Consider the following 20524-nt stretch of genomic DNA (forward strand, 5'->3'; position numbering starts at 1 on the left):
ACCAAGCTCACATTGTCAGGGCCAGCAAGGCCTGGAGTTTAAAGCAGTTAATCCCTTGCCTGGATGACTCGGACAAAGAGGATTAACCTCAGATGAGAGAGTTATCATCCAAATATAGAGCAATCCCAAGCACACACATTAGAGATACGTTTCCCCATCTTGTGTAAATTCTTGTTCTCTCACCCTTCTGGTGAACTCATAGATTAACCCTCCCAGCACCTCAAGGTTAAGGTGTTAGACTGTCCAGACCCTCTCCAAGTTCCTCTAACACCTTTCTTGGTTCTCCAATCCAGGGTGCGTTGTTTCTCCCTTTTAATACACAGGTTTCTTTAAGGCACTTTAAGTTTGGAAAATAACTAACCATTGAGCACCTACTATGTGCCAGGGACTGTGTTAGACACTGGAGCTACAGTGGTAGACAAGGTGGCATAGTCCTTCTCTCAGGGATCTATAGTCCAGTGGGAAAGCACCTATTGTGCACAATGTACCCTACTACACACTGACAAATATGATCTCCTTCAATGCCTTGACAATCCCAGAAAATAGACCTTACTGTGACTATTTTAAAGATCAGGAAATTGAGGCTCTGCGAAGTTAAACTTGTCTGAGGCTATGTAAGCTGTATCAGAAAGAACCTATTGGTTTAAAAATGATATGGGATTCTACAATATATTCCTATTATTTTGTAGGAGTCAGAAACAATGAGAGAAGAAAAGGGAAAATATTGAACCTCAGCCTTTTCAGACATGTATGCTCCTGGTATATCCATCACAGGAAAAAAACTGGATGTTTACCCCAGTTGTTTTCTCTATTAAAGAGCACCCAGGCTACAGGCAACCCAACAGCCCAGCTATAACCTTTTAATCTTTATGTTATCAAGAAATATGCCTCTGGATCTTCCTCAATGTGTTCCCATAAGCTTATGAGAAATAGCTTATTGAAATTTCAGCTTCTGTGTGGGTGAAATTCAGTTAAACTACTGCAGCAAACAAACTCTAAGATGTCAGTCGTTTAGCATAGGCAGAGTTTATTTCTCGCACTTGAGATAGCCTCCTGCAGGGGCAGCCAATAGATGAAAAGGAGCCTGGAAGAACACACCTTTCTCACTGCATCAACGAAACTGTTACGTGGCCACGCCCACTTGCAAGGGAAGCCTGGAGATGTAGTCTATGTGCCCAGGAGGAGGAGGAAATGAAGCCAGCTGGTCTTTGCCGAAGGCTTCTAAACTGCATACTTCATATGATTACCTCTGGGCCAGGCATAGTGGCTCACGCTGTAATCCCACTGCTTTAGGAGGCCAAGGTGAGAGGACTGCTTCAGGCCAGGAATTCAGGACTAGTCTGGGCAAAATAGTGAGACCCCATCTCTCCAAAAAAAAAAAATTAATTAATTTAATAAAAATTAACCAGGCATGGTGGTGTTTGCCTTTTCATCCCAGCTACTCAGGAGGCTGGGGTGGGAGGATCTCATGAGTCCAGGAGTTTGAGGCTGCAGTGAGCCATGACGGCACCACTGCAATTCAGCCTGGGTGGCAGAGCAAGACCCTGTCTCTAAAAGAGAAAGAATAGAGTTCAAAATGCTATATAAATGGTGGGGATTATAAGAAGGTTTTCCTTTTCTTTGCCCTACTTTCTGGATGGTCTGTAATATGTCTTTAATGCATCCAAAATGATGAGGAAAAAGAGAAAGGGGGAAAATCCCCTAATCAGTGAGTCTTTGAGGAGTTACGGGTAGAACCATGTACCAGGAAACTACCCAAGAAATACAGGTAAATCCTGCTTCCCTAATTCCCTTGCTTCTCTCTCATCTTTTTCAAACAGAACTTTCCACTCCATTTGTTTTGGGTAACAACAACCTAAAAGCTTTCTATTTCTTAAATGCTTTCCATGCTCTCTGGGATCTTTCTGTGCCTCAGAGCATCTCCAAGATATCAATCACAGTTTCCAAGACTCCTTCTCTATTTGGATGGAGATCTGTGACCAAGACCAAACCAAACTTGTGATCCACTTAATTCACACCCAGCCACACATCGTGGCTGAAGCACAGGACAGCGGCGATCTCACCACTTACAGGAGCATTTCAGGAGCAAAGACAACCAGCTCCTCTGTATCACCGTGGTTCTTGAGCTTCTTCCTTCTTGGCACATCTGGTGACAACATTTAAACCCACAAGAGATTCTAGTGGGCATCCTGCTACTTCTCACCAAACTTCTCCCCATTCCCCTTCTCCCTATCCCCACCCGACTCAACCCTCACCCCACCCCCAGCCAATACCACCTCAGATCCTGTGTTTTGGCCACAGCAGATGACATAGTTTGGATATCTGTCTCCACCCAAATCTCATGTCGAAATGTAATCCTCAGTGTTGGAGGTGGGGCCTGGTGGAAAGTGATAGGATCATGGGGGTAGATTTCTCACAAATGGTTTGGCACCATCCCCTTGGTACTGTCCTGGCAATAGAGAGTGAGTTCTCATGAGATCTAATCACTTAAAAGTGTGTGGCGCCTCCCCTCTCTCTTACTCCTGCTTCTGCCAGGTGACATGCCTGCTGTCTCTTTGCCTTCTTCCATGATTAGAAGCTTCCTGAGGCCTCTCCAGATGCCACCATGCTTCCTGTACAGCCTGCAGAACCATGAACCCATTAAAGCTCTTTTCTTATAAATTACCCAATCTCAGGTATTTCTTTATAGCAATGAAAGAACAGACTAATACACCAAACCCCCTATTGTTCCAAAAATCAACCACGCATTTTCAGGTCTATATGCTTCTACTGAAACCATTCCCTGTCCTCCCCACAACAGCCCATCCTTCAAGGCTCACCAGACAACAGCCCCTCCCCTGTCCGATAGCTTTGCCTGGCCCTCCGTCTTCTCTCCTCATGCAGCAATAGCAACGGCTTCCAGCCTCACGCTCCCCCATTCTCTCAGTGTGTACCTCCCCACCTTGTATTCTAATTACTAATTAATGAGCTCTCCTACAGCAGAGCCCTAAGCAGACAGGCTCTGGGGCTCTTTGCCCTGCACCATCTCAAAGAACCAGAAGAAGGTAAGAGTTTGCTCAAGAATCCAGGAACTGATTGGCAGGCCAAGCCAGCCAGTAGGGGCCTTGCTTGTCTAGAGGAAATGGGCTGAAAGTAACAAGACATAAACCTGGGAGTGACACAGGTGAAACTAAGAAACTTGATAGGACTAGCCTGGCCTGACAGCCCTCTGTAGTGCCCCAAGATGCTGCATGCTGGGCCACCGAGGAAGCAGGCAGCCACCACCCCTGTGATATGAGGGTGGGAGCCCAGCACAGCTTTTCTGCCACAGACGTGGGCAGCACCACTAAAACAAACAAACAAACAAACAAACCCTTATCCATCATGAGAAGTAGGAGGAGAAGTTGGCTCAGCACCCCATCCCGTTTTCATATACCCTGTCTCATCCACTTCTTCATTGTCCCATTTGAGTTTCTCTTCTTTGCTTTAAGTTTTAAGCTACTGCCTTTACATTGCTACCCTATAGCTTTCCTTTCCTTAACACTTCATTTTTATGCTTTGCTTTAAAAAATGAAAATTAAAGTGGCTGTATTTAATTTACAGACCATTAAGCCAGCATGTGTGGGATGTGTTCGTCACTCGTCATAGTGCTAGGGGTAGAACTAAATTCCTTGAGCCCTCCAGGGTCAAGGGCAGAGGCTCCTGACATTCCCATGACCTTTCCAGCCCCATCTCCCAGGCCCAGCACTTTGCCTAGGGCAGGCCACCCCACAGTGCTTCTTCTTCTCCTGCAGAGCCTCCCACGTGCCAGCTGGGCTCTATTCCTCAGTGCCATCTGCTGCATCCCAGATCAGGCGAGAGGCCACAGTCAGATTCTATGCACAACAGAGCAGGGATGGCAGGCAACACAGGAGCCACCCTCACTGGGCCTGGGCTCCGAGAACCAGGCAGGGAAAATCCCAAAGGACTGAGCAATCAGAGGAGGCTGTTGAGGGGCCTAACCGGGCTGTCACCTGCTTGGGAGAACTAGTTGTGCGGTTTCAGAGGGTTTCTAAGCATGACAATGTAGGGACCCACGCTACATTTTTCTGTTTTCCTGTTCTCTCTTGGCCTCTCATACAAACTTAACATTGCTACATCCCTGACCTGAGCTTTGATCCTCTCTCCGTCATTAACTTACTGTATGAATCCATGAGCCAATTAAACCTCTTTTCTTATAAATTACAATTCTGTTTTCATGGTCATTTCATGAGAGAAACCTGCAAATGAACACGCTAAGAGGAAGGAACAGAACACATTAATGGATAAATGAGCTGTCCATCATTACTCCTGAGTGAGCATGATTTGTAATGTGAGTAATGATGGACAGCTCTTTTATCCATTCTAAGAAGTTATTTCTGAGGTGGATGCGGTGGTTCATGCCTGTAATCCCAGCACTTTGGGAGGCCAAGGCTGGAGGACTGCTTGGGCAATCCAGCCTGAGCAATACAGTGAGACCTCGTTTCTACAAAAAATTAAAAACTTAGCCAGGTATGGTGGGACATGCCTATAGTCCCAGCTATTCGGGAGGCTGAGGTGAGAGGATTGCTGGGCCCAGGAGGCAGAGGTTGCAGTGAGCCAAGATTGTGCCACTACACTCCAACCTGAGCAACAGAGCAAGAACATGTGTCAAAAAAAATTTTTTTTCATTATTTCCTTCTTTGAATAATAAGTTTTGATTCCCTGCTTTCTAGGGTCCCTTCAAGCTCTGAAACTGTAAGATCCTACAGTTCAATTAAGGTCTTCATTGCCTGGAGCGTATTCTGGACCTGAAAAGGAACCTGCCCATGAAATATTCATTAAAACAAATCATGCTCACTCAGGAGTAATGATGGACAGCTCATTTATCCATTAATGTGTTCTGTTCCTTCTCCTTAGCAGTGTTCATTTGCAGGTTTCTCTCATGAAATGATCATGAAAACAGAATTGTAAATCACACCTATCACACCTAGGTGAGTTTTGGGAGCCTAGAGCTCCTGCCCACACACATATCACCTGGGGTTGACATAAGAAGTACTTAATAGCACCAAGCTCCCAGTTTGAACAGTCAGCTTCCAAATCCAGACACCTGTGATTCAACAATCAACTTCTGGATGCAGACATCCGTGATTCAAGAAGGCCCCAGGGGTCTGGAAAAATTACCTTCTCTTGCATGTATGCAGAGCTGGCAGGAAACAAATGAGATTGTGCATCCACCTTTCCAAGGGTACTTTTGTCTGTAATTTCTTTTCTCTGAGCTTCAGATATCTCATCTGTAAAATGGGCACAGGAGGAAGGATGTGGCCTATCTGCCTCCTGAAGAAGTTCAGTTCTGAGGGGCTAGACAGTCATCTGTTAGGAAAGAATTTTCAATTGCCTTTTGTGAAAAGAAAATTAATGCTACTCTCTCCCCTGCCAACCAATACAGCATCAAGCTCTAACAACTGCAGGGAACAGGAGATGGGTGGAGCAGAAGTGTGTACAGAAAACAGGAAGACTTAATGGGACCACAGGCTTCTGTGTGGGAGCTGAAGCAGGGAACCCATGGTGTGGGTCTTTGTTGCTAAGTCAGGAGACACTGTTGCGTTACCTGTAATCAACAGTCAGGACAGCGAGGGAGCTTTAGATTTGCTGACGATGTAACTGGGGACTTAGAGGGAAAGCTGACTATATGATACTTGATCTAGAGGATGTCCGAATGATAGCCAAGGCATGAGGGTGGTGGAGAGAGGGCAACATTAGCTGCTGAGTACCTGCCAAAGACTTAGTTCATCACTGTCACTTACCTGCTGATCTCTTGCCCAGGCCGGTAGGAGCAACCAGAAGAGCCACAGCCAACACAGAAACCACAGCACCATTTATTCACCATGCATCTAATAAATACGTATCGCATGCCTACTATGTGCCTGGAACAGGAAGAACAGCAGACTTTTCCAGAAGAAGACCATGCAGTGGATTTTGTGGGAACCACAAAGGCATCAGATAGGAAAGTTTCTGCATAGGAAAGCTACACATGACTCCAAAATTTTCATCACAGAATTCCAACAAACTATGCAACATTGCAAAACTGAACTAAGGAGATTGGCTTATTGCAGAGAAAGGGAGGTTAGTTTTCCTCTAGGCACCTTGAAATGTCTAGCCTTCATAAGGCTAGACATTTTATTATTGTCCCTTTGTCTAATTTTGAACATTATGGGCCCCACGCAAATAATCTTCTAAATGGCACTGTGAACATCAAATGATAGGCTCTCCATTCTCCCTTCACATAAAATCTCTAAGTTCCTCAGCTGGTATGGTAATCCTTTAATCAATATTTACACCAACATAGTTCCAAGTCCAGGCGCATAGAGGGGACTGCAGAACACTTGGTATTATTACTATCATCATCACCACCACCACCACCACCTTACAACTGAGGAAACCAAGGCTCAGGGAAATTAAATAATGTGCCCAAGTTTACACAGCTAGAAAGTAAGGAAGTTTGGGTTGGGCATGGTGACTCATGCCTGTAATCCCACCACTTTGGGGGCTAAGGTGGAAGAATCACTTGAGCTCAGGAGTTCAAGACCAGCCTGGGCAGCATAGTAAGGTCCCATCTCTACAAAAAAATTTAAAAATTAGCTGGGCATGGTGGTGTATGCCTGTAGTCCCAGCTACTTTGGAGGCTGAGATGGGAAGATCGCTTGAGCCCAGGAGGTCAAGGCTGCAGTGAGCTGTGTTCATGCCACTGCACACCAGCCTGGTTATCAGAGTGAGACCCTATCTCAAAAAAAAATAGAAAGTTAGCGGGCGTGGTGGCTCACGCTTGTAATCCCAGCACTTTGGGAGGCCACGCCAGGTGAATCACGAGGTCAAGAGATCGAGACTATCCTGGCCAACATGGTGAAACCCTGTCTCTACTGAAAATACAAAAGTTAATTGGGTATGGTGGCATATGCCTGTAGTCCCGGCTACTCAGGAGGCTGAGGCAGAAGAATCGCTTGAACCCAAAAGGCAGAGGTTACAGTGAGCTGAGACTGTGCCACTGCACTCCAACCTGGTGACAGAATGGTACTCCATCTTAAATAAATAAATAAATAAAGTAATGAAGCCTGAGTGCAAACCCAGTTCTGTCTGATGCTAAAACCCACTGCTCCATCCTATGGCCCATGTGGTCAGGCCTAGTACCCACACGTAAAAATGAAGGGCAGCTTGTGTCTCTTTCTCACACTTCCTTCTGGGATTTGGTTCTTTTTCTCCACCACTGGCACATTCTCCATCTCTCTCTCTCTCTCTCTCTCTCTCTCTCTCTCTCTCTCTCTCTCACACACACACACACACACACACACACACCCACTTTCAATGGCAGTGCCTGCTTTTTCTTGTTTCATTCCCTTCACCAACATCATTGCAAACAAAACTTACATAGAATCAGCCACACCATGAGGAGAAAATGGACAGCACCCACAGCCTGAGGCTGAAGTCATTCCAGCCCTCCCTTTTCCTATGAAGGCTATTCCCTATTTCTTCCTTTTATAAACAGGAACACATTATGCAAGCTACTGTAGATGTGAGGTTTCTCAAGCAAGCTGGTGACACTCAGCATAAATTGATTTAAATAAAATTCTCCCCTTTCAAGATTCTTCCTTACTTCTGCCTCATCTTAAATTAAGAGCAGTACAATAATAACCCAAGAACATCACACCCCTGAATTTCAGCCACCTCTCTCTAAAGGATCTTTTCTCATTTTTTGAAAATATGAGCTATTTTTTGGTTTCCACTTGTTCCTCTTTCTTACTTGTCACCACACATTGCTTTCTGTATGATATAAGCAATTGGAGCCTTCACATTTAAAGCCTCTTTTTAGTGCATGAGATCCACAATAAGGCTCCCATGAGACCTTGTAAAGAAAAGAAATAACTTCAAGGAGTTACACTTCAAGATCCACCAAAGCAAAGATCTGCAGTCAACTCTAGTAATTAAGTGGTTCCATTCATTTATTCAGTGCATATCCACTGAGTATATACAATGTGCCGGACAAAACTCTGGGCACTAGTGATATAGCAGTGACTTGGCTCAAGGAAAAATAAATAACATGCTAATGATACTCAAACCTATGTCTCCTTCCTGAAACTCTTCCCTGAACTCTAGACTCTCATATGCAGTGAATTACTTAACATCTCCCATTGGATATCCAATTAAACCCCATCACTGTTTCCTCTCCATCTCACTAAAGTGCCACTCCATCCAGCTGCTTAGGTCAAAATTCATTAAGTTATCTTTTTCTCATACCCTAAGTATCCAACTCATCCATACATCCTGCCTACTTTATGAATTTAGCCACTTCTCACCATATTTTTTTTATTTTTATTTTTATTTTTATTTTTGACATGATCGCAACCCATTGTCCAGGCTGGAGTACAATGGCATTATCATGACTCCCTGCAGCCTCGACCTCCACAGGCTCAGGAGATCTTCCCATCTCAGACTCCTGAGTAGCTGGGACTACAGGCATGTGCCACCACACCTGGCTAATTTTTTTATTTTTTGTAGAGTTGGAGTCTTGCCATGTTGCCCAGGCTGGTCTCAAAACACCTGAGCTCAAGTGATCCGCCCACGTTCACATCCCAAAGTGCTGGGATTGCAACTTCTCGCCATTTTAACTACTATCCAGCCTGGTCCAAACCACCACCCTCTCTCACCTGAGTCATTGCAGTACCATCCTGACTAATCTCTCTGTTTCTACCCTTGTCCTCTGAGAGTCTGCACTAAGCTCTAAAGCTCAAGGGATCCTTGGAAAACATAAATCATCTAATAGTACCCTGTGCTCAAAATTCTCCAGTGGTGTCCCATCTTTCTCAAAGTAAAGGCTAAAGTCTACGAAAGGCCCGATAGGACCTTGTATTAGCTGGCTCCCTGCTACTTCTCCGATCTCTTCTCCCACGCTCACCCTGTCTCATTCAGTTCCCTCTGCATAAGTCACCTTGCTGTTCCTGGAACATGCCAGTTATCTGTTGCCTCGGGGCCTTTGCACTTGTTCTTCCTACCTGGAAATGTCTTTCCCCAGATAACTGTCTGGCTCACTCCTTCACTTCCTTCATGTTACCCTGACCATCTTACATAAAATACCCACTCCTCGCTTTACCCTACCCTCCCACTCCAACGCAACCAGGCACCTCCCATCTTCCTTTCCCTGCTCAATGTTCCTTAATCACCTGATATAAAACATACGTTATTTACTTACATATTATTTGTCTCCCTCAACTAGAATGAATGCTTCATGAGATGGGTCTGCTTCCTATAACATGCCTGGCACATAGAGATCACTCAATAAATATTTATTTAGTGAATGAATGATTATCTAAACATACATACATCCCTATATGGTCAACCACAGAAACACAGAAAAAGAGACAGTCAAAAGAGCAAGTACAGACTCTGCCCAATCAAGCAGAGTCCAGAAGAAAAGGAAACCTAGCCAAGAGCACTTTAAATGTTCAGGTCCCGGTCAGGCGCGGTGGCTCACGCCTGTAATCCCAGCACTTTGGGAGGCCGAGGTGGGTGGATCACCTGAGGTTAGGAGTTTGAGACCAGCCTGACCGACATGGAGAAACCCCATCTTTACTAAAAATACAAAATTAGCCAGGCGTGGTGGAGCAGGCCTGTTGTCCCAGCTACTCAGGAGGCTGAAGCAGGAGAATCACTTAAATTCCAGAGGCAGAGGTTGCAGTGAGCCGAGATCACACCACCGCACTCCAGTCTGGGCAACAAGAGTGAAACTCCATCTCAAAAATAAATAAATAAATATTCAGGTCCCTATGGTAGATTGATTGATTGATTGATTGATTGATTGCAAAAATGTCCCAATTCTTCCCCTCCCTGTATCTATGCATTTTGTAATGTGACTATGTAGCTCCTTCTATCAAGAAGTAGAGTCTGTTTTCCTAACTTTCCACTCTGGGCTATCTTGTGTCTTAATTTTGTCATTAGACAAGGATAAAGTGATGGAGTGCCAGTTATAAGCTTAGGCCTCAAGAGGCCATACAAGTTTTCACTTTCTCTTGGCCTCCTGCCACTACCATGTGAACATGCTGAGCTGGCCTGCTGGAGGATGAGTGACCACACGGAGCAGAGCCAAGTCATCCAGCTGAGGCCATCCTAAAGCAGCCAGCCCTCAGACACTCCATCGGCAGACCAAAATCACATGAGCAAGCACAGCTGAAATCAAGCAAGCACAACTCAGATCAGCGGAACTACCCAGCCAACCAAAAGACAGGAGAGAAAATAACAAATGGCTGTTGTTTTAGGCCACGAAGTTTAGGGGTGGTTTGGTCTGTAGTCCCTTTGGCAAGATTGGCCCTAAAGCATGTAACCAGTTCCTAGGGTAGGCATCTAAGCTGCTTTGCTCTGAATAATGTGCTTTAGGAGACCTTCTCCTTGTGATTTGGCTGTTATGACAGGGGTCTGTAGGAAGAAGACCCACTAACCAAGCCATACAGTGTCTCAACCACTGCAAATCAATATGCTGGCATGCAGGTGAACAAGGTCACTGTGATGTGGCCTGGAAAGACAGATCAGGTTTCTGAGGCAGCAATACTAAAAGCCGGATCTTGGATGGGGGAAATTCACAGAAGTAAATGTTGCCTTCTGAGGTGGACTTGGGGACACCCAGTCAGACTCTCTGACCTTGACCCAGCCTCACCTCATTCTATTTCACAGAAACTTTGACTAGGTTCTCAGGCATCCAGCTCCATTTCTGGCCATGGAACACACTGCAGTAGCCCTTCTGCACCAAGGACAGCTGAGTGATGAGGCTCTCAAATCCCCAAACCATATTTTCTCTAGAGTAATAAAGTTTCCAAAGGGCAGAGCAGCAAACTGATCTTTATGTTAAGCCCATAAGACAGAGGCTTTAAATAAATTTGCCATATGATATTATGTAAATGCATTCCATGGTCACTGAAGGTCAGCATATTTCCAGATGATCCCAACACTTTTCCATGATCATAGAAACTCTTCTCATGCTCAAAGAAAAAAGAATATCTGGCAAGGACTGCTGGCCTGTTTGCTAAAGATGACCTTCTCTTTTAGTGTAGGGGAAAAGAAACAAAAAATCTTAATACTAAGATTCAAAAGAAGCACAAACATGGTCCTCCATTCGGATGGGAGAAACCTGACTGCTGCATTGCACAGTCTCCTTAATTCCTGTGCTTCCTGTTGCCTTGCAAAGACCTATGCTTTCTGCTTGCTGCATTCATTTACGCTCTGAATGACCACAGGTACTTATGTCTACCAACCAACCTTCTTCTAAACACAGAGTTTAGGATTTCATCCAATTCCTTAAACAATAACTCAGCACATACATCATAGTGACAAATAGGAACCCTAAGAGGCAATATCTCAAAGACCTGCCGTGTTGCCCTTATGACCTCAGATCCTACTGCTGTCCTGGTGTCTGACTCAACAGCAGCTTCTGTGACCTCCTTTCTGGGTCTCTTGGGAACACACCTCTCTCCTGTCTCAGGGTTTTGCAGGTGCTGCCTACAACCCCTGGTTTTCTCCCTCACTTCCCCAGATGTCTGGTCAAATGTCATTTACCAGAATCCCTGGCTTCCTCCCTCACTTCCCCAGATGTCTGGTCAAATGTCATTTACAAAAAAGCCTTCCCTGGCCAAGCTGCATAAAAGTAAGTAACAAGCCCCACCCTGCCCTCTGGCAGCACTCCCCAGTCCTCTTAGCCAGCTTTATTTTTCTCCATTACAATGTCTCATCAGCTGATACACTCTATATTTATTTATTTGTCCATCATCTTACATACACACACATACACACACTCATTAATTTAAGCTCCTTGAGAGAGGGCTTTTTTGGTTGTTTTGTCTGTATTTTCCATACATAGAGCACTGACTGATACATAGTAGGAACTTAATGAATGAACTGCCATTGCTTGAGCACCTACTTTGTGCCAAGCAAGTTATATATGATGATAGGGTAACAATGAGTAAATATTTTAAAGTATCTTTTCTTTAACTATTATAAGAATCCTATTACTGTCTCCATTTTACAGATCAGGAAACTAATGCTCAAAGAGGGGCTAAGTAACTTGCCCAAGAAACTCACCTAGGTCTGTTTGAGCATCCACACTTATGCTTCTTACAGTGCAGGCTGCTTTTCAAACACCTTAGTGATGATGTAGGTGCATGTAATGCACATCTCTGGCAACTACACAATACAACAGCTTTTCATTCTATCATTTTTCTTCACCCATCACAGTTTTGGTCCAGGAAGAAACATCCTTGAGACGGGATTTTCATCTCCCAGAGACGATTGGTAGTAACAGCTTTAGCTTTCCGTTATTCCACCTATTTAGGGATAATCAAGGGAGAGCTTTCCTTTCGAACTGGGCTGGTACAAGAACAGATAGGTCAGGGATCCAGGGAGAAGCAGACAGAAGTTCATCTGCTCTGAAACTCCCTCAGAATTTTCCAGAGTCCCTACCTTTGTGAAGTGCTGCTTCAAAACCTTTATAGTCCTGGAATTCAGGAAAGCCATTCATTAAAAAAGGAAAAAATTAAAAGTCTGACTTGTATTGCATGTGCTCCTCTCTGGGTGTCCGCCTGTGTCTACTGGGTTCTAGTCACGTACTGCAAATACCAGCCCAGCCGAGACTTGTAAAGCTCTGCCCACCCACTGGCAGTGAAGGCAATGGTGTGGTAGAGTCATGTGGGTCACTCCCAGACCGAAGGACCAAGAGAGCGACCCAGTCCCTGCTGAAATCCATGTCATGCCTAATCCATGAGGGCTTCATTTTTATACCAATCACAGCCACTATCAATTTCCTCCTCCTCTGTGCTCTCGCTGCTCTTTTCCAACACCATCATGAACTTATCCACCTCCTGATTATAAGTACTTCTCCCCCTACCAGGTGTGAACTTCAGGGAGCCAGGACTTCGTTATCATCATCTCTGCATCCCCACGGACTAATCCCATCTCTGACAAATACTAAGCGCTCAGTAAGTATTTGCTGACTCAAGAAAGATGCAGCACGAGACTGTACCTAGTTCACTGACTGGAACAAGCAGAACAAGTCACCTCTTCTGGAAAGGGCAGGAAGCAGAAATACAGAGGAGATCAACATAGACCAGCACCACCGCTGAGCCGACTACAGTGCCCAATCCTCCCCCATGCACCCTCCTCACCCCTCACCTGCCACTGTCTGAGCCCCAAAACCACCCACATTCACCTCCCCAAGGGCTAGAAAGGAGCAAGCATCCCCCAGCGTCCCACCCCACCCCACTGGGGCTGCTCTTATCAGAGCCCAAGACATCGACGTTAAGTTACCCTTAAACGGAGCAATTTACATCTGTAATTTCCGGATAAAGGAATGTATTTCATCAGCCCTGCTGAACCCTGGACAGCAGAGATTTCTACCACCCATCTGCCGAAGACACAGCAGTGCCTTGCTTCTCCCTGGCTAAAAGCATTTGCTAGCCCATCCCTGCAAAACAAGTCATGTTCTTTCCCTTGCGCTAAAACCCGTCCATAAACAAATCCTCTCTGTGTCCCTAAGAAACGGCCCCCACGCCCACGGAGGGCGCCCTACACATGCAGAAATACACACTCACAAACCCCAAGAGCCACCAGGTATAAGCACGTTTGAATTCTGTTCTTTAAGAACAAACGAACAACAATAACAAAATCCATCTACTAGAATGTAACTGAAACTAAAAGCAGTGGCTAGGAAGCTTATGGAAACGGAGCTATAAATGCCAGCAGCCTGACATTTATAAGTTGAAAAACTACTTATGGCGCTAATAGTTCAAACAGGGTTTAAAAACAGCCCTTGGGGAGGCCGCTTTCAGAGAAGCGCACAGCTCCAGGCAGCGGGCAAGCCCTTGCTTTTCTGCGCCGGCTTCCCAAGACTCTTCGGTCTTTTGTGCCATTTACTATGAACAGCACTCAGCGGTGCGAGCGTGTATATTTCAGGCCAGGCAGAAGCGCCTGGGAGTCCTGGCGCACGCTGGGTCCGCGCCCCGGCTGGGTCGGTTGCACCGCAGCGAGCAACGCCGTCCCCTACCTGGGTGGGAAATCCGCTGGCGGACGCCTCCGGATGCAGGCAGAGCAGCTTCCACCCCGGTAGCCCCGCGTGCAGCTCCGGCTAACGCGGCGCTGGGCGATCCGGGCGGAGGCAGTAGCCGGCCGGTGTCACACCTGCATCACCGCCCCCACGCCGCCGCCGCCAGCCGCCCAGGCGCAGCGCGCAGCGCGCAGCGCGCCCCCGCACTACAGAGCACCCGGGGCGGGAGGCTCCTGGGTCCTCTATTCAGCGGGATCAGATCCTAACCCGCTTTCTTCCCGGCCTGGGCATTAAAAGTATTCGCTGCGGACAGCTCTGCTTCTAAATCCCCTCTGATCCAAGGCTGGGTGTGGAGATAGCTCAGAGGGAAGGAGGACCAGTGAGGCCGCAAGGTCTCCGGATTTGCAGACTAATAGATATTAAACTTCTTATTCCTCGAGTTTTGTAACCAGCTGATCATGGGCGTCGTCTCGCTGTCTCCACCCCGCCTAGGGCGAGGGGGCGCTGTGGACTCCACATGCCCTTCCACCCACTCCGAACTAGGATGCGTCAGAGGACTAGACGCAAGTTCCCGGGAAAGGGAATCCTCTGATCACGGCGCCCCCAAAGTATATACTTTGGTGCTGTTCAACTGCTTTGTTTTCATTTGCCTCATCAGGAACTGAAAAGAACCTACCTGACCAGCGCGGGGAGGAGGAAAGCCTGCGAGGCTTGGTGCATTCAAACAAGCCCTCCACCTCTTTCTCCCTACTTCCAAACCACCACCCACTAACTCCACTGACGAGAGTTCAGCAAACTAAACTGCCAAGGCTCAGCACCGAAAGGCTCTTTAGGAGAATAGGGTTCCTTCTAGGAGGAAGTGAGGAGCAAGGAAAGGACACTGGAAATTCGGACGCGAGCTCAAACAGTACAACACCGCAGATGCCTGGCCCGCTCTAGGATCCATATCATTACATGTATCAGTAGGTCATTTTTTTCTTATTGCTGAATAGTATTCTATTGCCTGAATATAACACAATTTATTTATCCTTTCTCCTATGAGTGGACATTTGAGTTGCTTCCAGATTTTAGCTGTGATGAATAAGGCTGCTATGAACGTTTGTTGTTGTTGTTGTTGTTGTTGTTGTTTTGAGATGGAGTCTCACTGTGTCGCCCAGGCTGGAGTGCAGTGGCATGAGCTCAGCTCACTGCAACCTCTGTCTCCCGCGTTCAAACAATTCTCCTGCCTCAGCCTCCCAAGTAGCTGGGATTACAGGCATGCGCCAACAAGCCTGGATAATTTTTGTATTTTTAGTAGAGACAGGGTTTTGGCATGTTGGCCAGGCTGATGTCAAACTCCTGACCTCAGATGATCCACCCACCTCAGCCTTCCAAAGTGGTGGGATTTCAGGTGTGAGCCACGGCGCACAGCCTGTTAATGAACATTTGATAGACATATGTACTCTTTTCTTTTGAATATGTAACTAGGAATAGAGTTGCTGGGTCACAAGATAAATACCTGTTTTTGCCTTAGTAAATAGATACAGTACTTTGCCTTAGTAGATACAGTACTACCAAACAGTTTTCCAAAGTGGTTGTGGCAATTTACAGTCCTAGTCCCATCGGCGATGTTTGAGAATTCCAGATGTTCTATTTCTTTGCCATAACTTGGCATTATCAGTGCTTTTAATTTTAGCCATTCTTGTGTGTAGTGTAAATTACATTGAAATTAAAACTTTGATATAGTTTTAATTTGTATTTCTTGATGATTACTAATGTTGAGCAATTTCTTATGCTTATTGGCCATTTGGATATTCTTTTGTAAAGTTTCAAGTCTTTTGACCAATTTATTGGTTTTTTTGTCTTTTTCTTACTGATCTGTAGGCACGCTCTCTGTTTTAGGTATAAATCCTTGGTTGGATATAATAGTTTTAATATCTTCTCCCTGTTTGGGGCTTATATTTTTATTCTCTTAATTTTAATGAAACACAACATTAATTTTTTCCTTTGTGATTAAAAGATGACTGCTTTTGTGTGTTTTAACAAATCTTTCTTTGTCTCAGAGTTGGGCATCTATTGTCTGATGTTTCTTTCCTTCTACAAGCCTTTGTTTTACCCTTTACATTTTAGTTTATTTTCTATTTGTGCATGGGATAAGGTAGGCTGAAATTTTACTTTTATTTCAAGATAGCAGTTGCTCCAAAACCATTGTGGAAAACACCATTCTTTATGAATTAGCTTGCAATAGCATCTTTGTTATAAGTCAAGTGACCATCTATATGTCCATCTGTTTCTAGACTGGTCTGTGTCCCTATCCTTACATCAACGCTACACAGTCTTAGTTACCTTTATTATAAGTCCGGAAATCTGATCATATTTGCCCACTTTTTTTCTTCTTCCAAATTGTCTTGGTTCTTTCAGGTCCTTAGCTTTTCCACAAGAATTTTAGAATCAACTTGTCAAATTATGCACACAATCCCTGGTGGGATTTTTATTGAAATTGCCTTATATCTATAGATCAATTTGGTGAGAATCAACACCCTAACAATACTGTCCTCCAATAATTTTACATTTTATATCTATTTATTTTGGTCTTCTTTAATGTCACTCAGAAATACTTTATAGTTTTCAGTGAGTAGATCTTGCTTATGTTTTGTTGTATTACGCTTAAATTTTTGATGTTTTCATTTTATTGTAAATAGCACTTTAACTTCATTTTTAATCTTATTGCTAGTATACAAAAATATAATTTTAGATTAACCTTATATCAACATCAAAATAAAACTTATTTCAATATATTGTTCTTATATTCCATATTCTTTTAATTGCTAAATTCACTTATTAATTTTTATAGCTTGTATAGGCCAGGCACAGTGGCTCACGCCTGCAATCCCAGCACTTTGGGGAGATTGAGGCAGGCAGATCACGAGGTCAAGAGATTGAGACCATCCTGACCAACATGGTGAAACCCTGTCTCTACTAAAAATACAAAAATTAGCTGGATGTGGCGGCACATGCCTGTAGTCCCAGCTACTCAGGAGGCTGAGGCAGGAGAATCGCTTGAACCTGGGAGGCGGAGGTTGCAGTGAGCCAAGATCGTGCCACTACACTCCAGCCTGGCAACACAGCAAGGCTCCATCTCAAAAACAAAGCAAAAAAAAAAGCTTGTATATTCTTTGATATTTTTAAGGTACAGAATATATGCAATTAAAGACAATTTTACTTTTTCTTTTCTAATGTTTAACATCTACATAAACTTTTTATGCCCTATTGCTCTAGCTAGGACCTTTCATAAAAGTGATGACACTGGACATCATTGTCTTACTCTCAAATTTGGAGGATGGGGCATTTTCATACTGTTATGTATGATGTTAATTGTAAACATGGTAATAATTAATAGCATGTCTTAGTCGTAACTTCAGAGGGAAAGCACTCTTACTAGTAAGTATGATGCTAACCATGGGTGTATGGGGAGGAAAAATAAGCTCCCTTCTACCCTTCTAAAATGTTTGGCTGGGGCTTCTGAAACAAAATACAGACTAACAAGAGAAAACCAAACAAGTTTGTTAACATGTATATCTTACATATGCCTAGAGGATACCCAGAAAATAAGTAATTCTCACAGAGATAGCTTCAAACTCCAGCTTATACATCTTCAACAAAAAATAATAAACTTTTAGAGAAGTGACAAGACAAAAGAAAAGGACTTTGAGTCTCCTACAATTTAGGAAATTGTAGGAAGGCAAATATACAGGAAACTAATGGTAGATAAATGCTAGTTGTGTTATGTAGACGTTCTGCTGCTGTCTCCAGTCTGATAAGTGTCTAAAGTCATTTCTATCTGGTGATTTGCTTTTGGTGTTCTTGGTTGAGAGGGGAGGGGAGACTTTCATGTATATTTATGCCCTGCTTTTAGGAAAATAGGGAAAGGACAGAGAGTTTTTCTTGTATCTGCTTTTCCCCAATTGTCTTTAGCTCAAAATAAGCCTTATGCCAAAGTGGCATATTTTGGGGAGATATTTCTAATCTTTATATTTAAAAGCTTCCGTCTTCTGTTAGATTACTAAGAAACATATAACAAATGGGTGCTAAATTTTGTCTTTTTTTTTTTGCATCTACTGAAATGACTGTTTTTTTTCTTTCATTTGATTAATATAGCGAATTACCTTGAGTGACTTTTGAATGTTAAAACAACCTTACATTTCTCAAATAAACTCCATTTGGTCATGGTGTAATATTTTTATTATCATTGCATTTGATTTGATGATATTTTGTTTAGTATTTTTGTGTTTGTGTTCATGAGAGAGATTAGCATGTAATATTTCTTTCTTCTAGTGTCCCTGTGAAGTTTTTGTATCAGGATTTACTGGCCTCATAAAATAGGCTGAGAAGTATTCTCTCACTTATCTTTTCTGGAATAGTTTGTGTAGATTAGTATTCTTTCTTCCTTTCTTAAAGATTTAAAACTTAAATCAGTATATCTCCTCTATTTGCTTTTTACATTTCCCTTTTTCTATTTTTATAATATCTGGATACTCTAGAGATTTTACCGTGCAACTCTAACAACTTTAAGTTAACCTTATTACTCTTATTACTTCCCAAACAATGCAAAAACCTTGCAAAAATTTAACTACATTCGACTCTTCCTGACTTCTGTGCTACTGTTTTCATATAGTTTACTTAATGTATAACACTATAAACCCTTAAAAGTCAATATCCTCCTATATTGAATTGCGTATGTCCCATTTCTGGTGGTCTTCATTCCTTCCTGAAGTTCTGTGCTTCTGAGATCCTTTTATTTCAGCTAGTACAACTCCTTTTAGTATTTCTTGTAGTGCAGGCCTACTAGGGACTGATATGCTCAGCTTTTGTTTGACTTAAAATGTCTTTATTTTATCACTATTTTTGAAGGATATTTTTCACTGTGTATGAATTCATAGATAAAAGTCTCTTTTTTCATCATTCTGAAGATGTCATTCTATTGTCTTCTTGCTTCCATAGTTTCAGTTGAAAAATCTGCAATTGATTTTTTTTTTATCAATTCTTTGAAAATAATGTTTTTTTCTTTTGCTGCTTTTAGTATTTTTCTCTTTACCTTTTCAATCAGAGTGTAATTATAATGTTTCTGAAGGAGTTTAGAACATGTCACTGCAAAATATGCTATTTGGGCATATTGATTATTTGAGCTAAAAGAAATTGACAAACAGCCAGTGCTTAAAAAAATCTTTACCTCCCTTTCAGCGGCTTAAGACAAAGTATAAATTTACCCTTTTATAAGAAAAATTTGATTTTAAAGATAATTTTTATTGGCAAAAATATCTATACTAGGAAGAGAGTTACTCTGAGCAACTTTTATCACCTAAGAGATGTTTATCTGCATAACAAGGTAATTTTTATTTACCATATATTTCCTCCCTTCACTTTCCCATAATTTGTCTCCACCACTCTCCAGAAACTTTAATCCTCTATTCCTTTCTCTAGCATGGTGGTGGACACCTGTAATCCTTAGAACATTAAAGTCTCAGTCATCTGATAAGTCTCAGTCCTCTGACCACCTTCTTTAGTCTCATATTTTTGTGGGTCTCCTGTGTATACATAATTAAAGTTACTTTTCTCCTGTTAATCTATCTTATGTCAATTTAATGTGAAGACCAGCCAAAGAACCTAGAAGGATAGAAGAAAGCATTTTTTTCTCCCCTGTATTCTTTTTTTTGTTTGTTTTTTGGTATTTTTTTGAGATGTAGTCTCACTGTGTCACCCAGGCTGGAGTGCGGTGGCACAATCTCGGCTCACTGCAACCTCCACCTCCCAGGTTCAAGTGATTCTGCTACCTCAGCCTCCCAGTAGCTAGGATTACAGGTGTCCACCACCATGCCAAGATAATTTTTTTGAGTTTTTAGTAGAGATGGGATTTCACCATATTGGCCAGGCTGGTCTCGAACCCCTGATCTTAAATGATTCACCAGTCTCAGCATCCCAAAGTGCTGGGATTACAAGTGTAAGCCACCATGCCCAGCCTTCTCCCCTATATTCTTATGTATAGTTTTCTTTTTGTATTTATCCTGATTGTGGGTCTCTGAGCATCTAGAATTTGTGAGTTGATATCTTTTATATAAGTTTTAGAAAATTATCACTCTTTATCTTTTCAGAGGTTGTTTGTGCCCTATTTTCTCTCTCTTATGCTTTTGTATTGAAAGAACACATATGTTATGCATAATTAAGCCATTTTGATATTGTCCCACATTTCTCTCACATTCTGTTCCTTCTTTTCCTTTCCCCCCTCTTTGTGCTTTAGCTTGAATATTTTCTATTGAACTTTCTTTGAAGTTACTAAATTTGTTTTCTGCTATGACCAGTTTTCTGTTAAACCTGTCCAATGTGTTTAAGTCTAGATACTACATTTTCAAATGTCCATTTAATTATTTTACATAGGCTTTGTTCAAACTTTTAATATTTGATTTATATTTTTATTCATCTATTCATCATTTTCTC

At 43.1% G+C, this 20524-nt stretch overlaps 1 protein-coding gene across 2 annotated transcripts in view; it reads right to left on the reverse strand.

Moving 5' to 3' along the window:
- SV2B (synaptic vesicle glycoprotein 2B) overlaps positions 1-14597 on the reverse strand; it is a 167758-nt gene extending 153161 nt beyond the window's left edge. The window contains exon 1 of one of the 2 annotated variants that reach the window (XM_050798043.1): positions 14054-14597. The gene's annotated coding sequence lies outside the window, so the exon portion shown is untranslated. Of the gene's footprint in view, positions 1-12096; positions 12908-14053 lie in introns of those variants that run through there. The other variant, XM_050798044.1, reaches the window with a different exon arrangement.
- Between the last annotated feature and the right edge of the window lie 5927 nt (positions 14598-20524).

This window comes from Macaca thibetana, chromosome 7 (assembly GCF_024542745.1).
Source record: "Macaca thibetana thibetana isolate TM-01 chromosome 7, ASM2454274v1, whole genome shotgun sequence".
Classification (NCBI taxonomy): Eukaryota; Metazoa; Chordata; class Mammalia; order Primates; family Cercopithecidae; genus Macaca; species Macaca thibetana.